This window comes from Narcine bancroftii, chromosome 4, assembly GCF_036971445.1.
Source record: "Narcine bancroftii isolate sNarBan1 chromosome 4, sNarBan1.hap1, whole genome shotgun sequence".
NCBI lineage: Eukaryota > Metazoa > Chordata > Chondrichthyes > Torpediniformes > Narcinidae > Narcine > Narcine bancroftii.
In genome coordinates this window covers 290,803,444-290,810,335 of record NC_091472.1, presented here as the reverse complement: position 1 = coordinate 290,810,335, position 6,892 = coordinate 290,803,444, and positions in this window count along the sequence as shown.

Sequence of the window (6,892 nt, the reverse complement as noted above, 5' to 3'; positions counted from 1 at the left end):
ACAGATTGAGCTTTTATCAGACTAGTTATTTTTTTAATTGTAGACATGTCCTCCAATTTTGCCATGTAAAAATAAATAGAATGAACATACAAGTGACCAAACAGTTCAGAACTTCAACACTCTTGGCAGTGAGATGCATTTCTTGGAATCGCTCAACAAGTATTGTAGATCTGAAAAATCTTGAACTTTGAAATTTGTTTTTAGTATTGATTTGGTTTTTTCTCCCCACTCTACATCACTATGGTTTACTATGAATTTTCTGATTGCAACCTCAATAGTATTTATTCTATTTACTGGTAAATATTAAAAGGAAAAATGTCCTTTGCTGTTTCAAATGGTTAATTTCACCAAGACTGTTGCATTCTATGCTGTATTCCCTCTTGATCTGGCTTTGTCATGTAGATAATGTTTGGGCTTACCATCTTGCTGCTTTTCCTGTCAAACTTGTACCCAGTTGTACTTGTACCAATCTGCTCTTAAGTTTGAGCCAGTTGATCTCATTTTAGGCATGCCTTTCAGGCAAGAGTGGCTTTAATTTTTGAACAAGACTCGACCAACTGATACTTTTAGAATTAAGTTTTGAGCTTGAAATGTATCCCAAGGTCAGGATTAAGTCCGCACTTCTCAAGATGAGGTTGTAATGCTAAACGTAGATTCACTAGATTAATTCTTGTGTTTGGGGAAAATATTAGAAGAAATAGTTTGTTCAAGCCTCCCCCAAGATAGGAAATCACAATGAGATCCAAGGAGGAATTTGTAATCTCAATGCAGAGATTTCTTTCATCAGAGATTCAAGAACCTGGAAGCATTGTTCCATGATAAGAGATCAATCATTTACGACTGAGTTGAAGAGACATTTCTATTGTTATTTATCATGTAATTCATGATACAATTGTGGATGGCCAAGGTTAAATTTCTCAAGGATCAAGGAATAGGAGTCCAGACAAGAATGTAGCCTTGAGTAGTCAACAATGATTTTATCAAATGGTGGAGTGGGGTCTGTGATAGTGGAACCTGCTTCTATTTGTTCTGAAGTAGATTAGTATTTCCATGCTTCTCTCAGACTACCCTAAAGAAAGGCAAATCATTCTTGCCATTCCAACTTGAAACTGAAGATACTTCAGCCTTTATGACGGTACATCTGGTTATGCTGATTTTCTGAATATTAATTTCATAGATTTATGACTGCAATATGAAAAGCTTGCAGTTTTGCCAGATCAGGTCACTTTGTACAAATAACAACAGAATTTTCAATCGAGAACAGTCACAATGCTAAGCAGATGTCTATTTAGAACTGAGTTATTTACAAGTATAATAGTATTTATTACCCATCTAAGGGCAGTGTGTTTAATGTAGCAGTTGGTGCAATGCTATTATTGTACCAGTGAACTGGGTTTGAATCTGGTGCTGGCTGGAAGGGTCTGTTAGTGTGATGTGTACAAAAAAAAGTCCTTGAGGTGGCGGTGAAGATATTTGTACGGTGTGGTTGATGAATGAGTTCCAAGATTTAAACCTAATGAAGCAAATACAATACTTTGAAGCTAAGGTTTACTGCATGCTAAAGCATTTTAACAAATTTGTTCCATGACAGAATCTGATTTCCAAATATGCTAAGAGAGCTTCTCTGTGGGAGCATGCCATGTGATGATGTGGAGTTAGACATCAAATCCCTACTCTCAAACATTGGAGTTGCAAAATGGAAGGAAATTTGTCTGTAGACCTAGAGAATAAAATGTCACCCAAGAAAGAAATATCAGCTGCAGCAATGCAAGAAAAAGAGCAAGATAAATAAGAAAGGCCTTCTTTGAAAACATTGGGCACTACTGTGCAAAGTCTCCCCCGGCAATGCTCATGTAGTGTGGGTGAAGTACTTGACTGTGCATGTGTGAGGAGTTGCGCATGCGCAGAGCACTAAAAAGTCAATTTAAGAAAAAAAGACAAGACTCCCAGCTCCAGTGGAAAAGAGGAACAAGAAATAAGTTTTAAACAAGGTGCTATGGCTAAAAAGATGGGGAGAATTAAAGAGTCCTATATATCTGTAGCTGAAATCCATGGTGTTATTTACTGAAGAAGTTTAGAAAAAATGTGGAGAGAGTATAGTTGAAAAGAATTTTACGAAGAGGGTGAAAAAAAGATGCAGCAAGTGGATAAAAGATTTGAAGTTTTGGATTAAAAAAGTTAAAGGGAATGATGCAGGAAATAAATGATAATCTTTTAAAAATGAAAAATTATATCCATCAGAATCAGATGGGGAAAGAAGAATATTTACAGCAAATTAATTTACTTATGTAAAATGCAGATGAAAAATTAGAGCTAAATATTTTTTCTGAGATAGAAGTTTTGAGATTTTGATGTCATTACAAAATAATAAAGCTCCGGAGAAGATAGTTTCCCCCCCTGGAGTTTTATAAAGAATGTAAGGAATTATTCCTGTATTAATGGGTGTATTAGATCAAATGAGAGAAGTACCAGAATCTTTTAAAACAGTGTAAATACATTATCTCAAAAAAGAAAGGAAAAGATCCTTTACAACCTTAGACCCATATTATTATTGAATTCAGATTATAAAATTGTTTCTTAATTATTAGCCAATAGATTAACTAAATATTTACCAAAATTAATAAATATGGATCAGACTGATGTTTATAAAAATAGTAGACAATATCATAATATTTGAGTTTAAGTGTAGCACAGAAAGAAAAGAAACCAGCACAAGTGATTGCATTAGATGCAAAAAAAAATTGATTGATTAGAATGGGATTTAAAAAAATTTAAAGTATTAAATACATTTGGAATTCTGAATGCTTTTATAAATTGGATAAGAGCATTATATAATCAGCGAAAAGCTAAAGTAGTTATGAATAGACAAATGCCAAAATCTTTTCTATTAGAAAGACCATCTAGACAAGGATGTCCATTATCACTATTTTTATTTCCTTTAGCTATAGAAACTTTGGCAGAAACAGCTAGAAGAAATAAAGAAATTAAAGGTTTTGAAATAGATTTAGAAAAAAAACCCCATAAAATCAGTTCATTTGTGGATGATGTAGTTTATTTAACAAAACCAGAAATATTGAATAAACATAAGATTGGAATAATATGGTTTAGTATTTGATTATAAAGTTAATATTGATAAAAGTGAAGTGATGCCTATTGTTGACATGGATTATATGCAAAGTTTAAAAAAAAAGACAAAATTTAAATGGCAAAAAGAAGCAATTAAATATTTAGGAATAAAAGTTGATGGAATTTTAGACAATTTATTTAAATTAAATTATTTACCACTATTTAAAAAAAAATCAATGATTTAAAAAATGGAAAGATTTTCCAATAACTTTAATAGGGCAGGTAAATTATATTAAGATTAATATATTTATTATAAATTTTTATTTAATACAATATTTGTTTCAATCATTATCCATTTCTGTACCAGAGAAGTTTTTTTGGGAGATTTAAATAAAAATATAAAGGATTTTATTTGGAAAGGTAAAATCCCAAGAGTAGCTTTGGAAAACCTAACTTGGAAATTTGAACAAGGAGGACTAAGATTACCAAATTTTAAAAATTATTATAAAGCAGCTCAATTAAGATTCTTGTCTTCCTGTTATCAAATTGGTGAGAAAACAGCTTGGGTTCAGATTGAAATGAATAAAATTGGAGAAACTATTCCAGAGTATTTTTTGTATATGGAACTGTTAAAAGGGAAAACAGTACCGATTGTGTGTGTGTTTTTTTTTTAGTACCGATTGTGTGTATTTTTCAGAAGGTATGGAAAGGAATCCATAGAGAGGGAGGAATTTCAAAATTATCAAATACCTAAAATGATTTTGAAACAAAATCAACTTATTCCTTTTACTTTGAATAAGTCTTTATTTGATATTTGGTAAAGATATACAGAGGATAAAAGATTTTTTTGATCTTTTATGACTGTTGAACAAATGAAAGAAATGCGATATAACAATGCAATTTTTTCATATTACCAATTTAAATCATATTTTAAAAAATATACTAGGTGCGAATTTAAGACTTCTGCACAAAGTCAATTTGAATATCTAATTACAGGGTCATTTATTGAGAAATTTATTACCAATATGTATATCAAATTGCAAGATACTATGGGGGATGGGGGGGGGGAGAAGGAAAGGATTTGTATAAATCTAAACAAAGATGGGGAATGATTTAAATAAACAAATTCAAGTAGTAGTAATGTCAAGACTGTCAGGAGACTGTTACAAATACAATTAATGCTACTTATCAAATAATTCAATATTTTTTTACTTCAATTATACTCCATATATATCAAATTATTCTGATAAATATTTTTAATGCAATAAAGTAACAGGGACCTTTTTGCATTTAGTTTGGTCCTATGTAAAAGTGGAGAAATTTTGGAAAGACGAGTTTATTATTAGGACAAATTATGGAAATAAAAATACAAAAAGATCTGAGAATATTTTTGCTTGGTAATATATATGAAGCAGATTTGAAATTGGCTAAATACCAAACAAAATTTCTGAGTATAGCAACAGCGGTAGCGAAAATATGTATGGCAATAACGTGGTAAACTGAATTTAGCAGCAATCGATGGATGGATCATTGAAATGCAAAACTGTACCAATAGAAAAGATTACTTACAGCTTAAGAAATCAGATTGGGAATTTTTATAAGATTTGGGAACCATATATGGATTTTGTTAGTAAAAGTCCATCCACATCATCCATATAACCCATTCCTCTCAATTAATATTTAGAAAATAAAATAATTATTGTAAGAAAATATGGTTTTTTGGGGGGATAGGAGGGAGGGGGTAGGGGTGAAAATATAAAATGTATCATTTTGTATTATAATGTGGTATCTATAAACATTGAGTTAATGTCTATTGATACAAATTATAAATAAAATTTTCAAAAATAAAAAAAATAGCTTCTTTGTGTGCCATCACAGATAAAGAATGGAAAAGATCAACAGAACAGGAAGTATTGCTGACAAGTTTTTTCCTCAGGTAGACATCTAGAATATTGGGTGAATTTTCTTGAACTAAGTGTAAAATCCATACATTTTGTTCAGAAGTGGTTTCAAAAGTCTCAAAAGTGCTGAACAGGAGTTAAGTGAAGTGCGTCATATGAGCTTCAAATTATAAGGAAAATTTCTTTACATTAGAGCATACTGTTGCAATATAAAACTTGTGGAAGACCAAAAGACACATCAAGATATGGATGTACTTTAAATGATAATCCAGCTACTTATCTGTCCAAAAGTAGAGGGAATATATTTAAGGTGAGAGGGGAAAAATTTTAAAAGGACCCTGAGGCCAAGTATCACTGAATAGTGTGTACATGGAATGAGCTGCCAGAGGAAGGTGAAAGTGCAGTTCTAATTTATGGTATTCAAAAGATGTTTGGACAGGTGAATGGAGAGGGAAGGTGCAGAGGGATATGGGTAAAACTCCAACAAATTGGTTTATAGAACAGAAATGGGTCTTTTCACTCCTTCTAGTCTGTGCCCAACTATTTTCTTTTGCCTTGTCCCACTGACCTGCACCCAGTCCATAACCCTGCATACCTCTCCCATCAATATACCTGTCCAAATTTTTCTTAAATGTTAAAATTGAGCCTGCATTCACCACTTGTTCCATACCCACACCACTCTGAAGTTTCCCCCTGAGTTTCCCCTTTCACCCATAACCCATGTCCTCTGGTTTGTATTTCATCTAACCTCAGTGGAAAAAGCCTTTGAACATTGACTCTGTCTATCCCCCTCATAATTTTAAATACCTCCATCAAATCTCCCCTCATTCTTCTAGGCTCCAGCGAATAAAGTCCTAATCTGTTTAACCTATCCCGGTAACTCAGTTCCTGAAGTCCATGCAACATTCTAGTAAATCTTTTGTGCACTCTATCTTATTGATATCTTTCCTGTGACCAAAATTGCACACAATACTCCATATTTGGCCTCACCAATGTCTTGTACAACTTTTAACATCCCAACTCCTACACTCAATAGTTTGATTTATGAAGGCCAGTATGCCAAAAGCTCTCTCTCCAATCCTACCCACCTATGACACCACTTTTAGGGAGTTGTGTTTCTATATTTCCCAGATCCCTCTGTTCTACTGTGCTCTTCAGTCCCCTACCATTTACTGTGTTTGTCCTTCTAAAATGCAACATCTCACACTTATCTGTATTAAATTCCATCTGCCTTTTTCATTCAATTTTTCCAGCTGATCCAAATCCCCCTGCAAGCTTTGAAAATCTTCACTGTCCACAACACCTCCAATCTGTAAACTTGCTGATCCAATTTACCACGTCATCATCCAGATCACTGATATAGATGACAAACAACAATGGTCCCAACACTGATTCCTGATGTACACCCACCCTTGTATACTTTAAGACACCAAGCACTTCCTCCTCTTTAATCTGTATAGGTTCCATGACCTCACTGCTTGTTTTCCTTACTTCCGACAACCATGTGCCCTTTCCTGAGCGAATAGCGATTGGGGGCAGGGAAATTAAGACCTCTTCCATCTCATTTGTCCTTTACTATCATTCTTAATATATCTGTAGAAACCCTTAGGATTTTCCTTCACATTATCTGCCAAAGCAACCTCATGTCTTTTAGCCTTCCTGATTTCTTTCTTGAGGTTTTACTTGCATTTTTTGTACTCCTCAAGTACCTCATTTGCTCCATGTTGCTAATACCTGTTATACACCTCTCTCTTCTTAACCAAATCCCCAATATCTCTTGAAAACCAAGGTTCCCTATGCCTGCTAAACTTGCCTTTGATCCTGACAGGCAGATACAAACTCGGTACTCTCAAAATTCCCCCCTTGAATGTCCTCCACTTAACTTTCTAAGATCCTTACTAATTTCCTCAAAATTGACCTTTCTC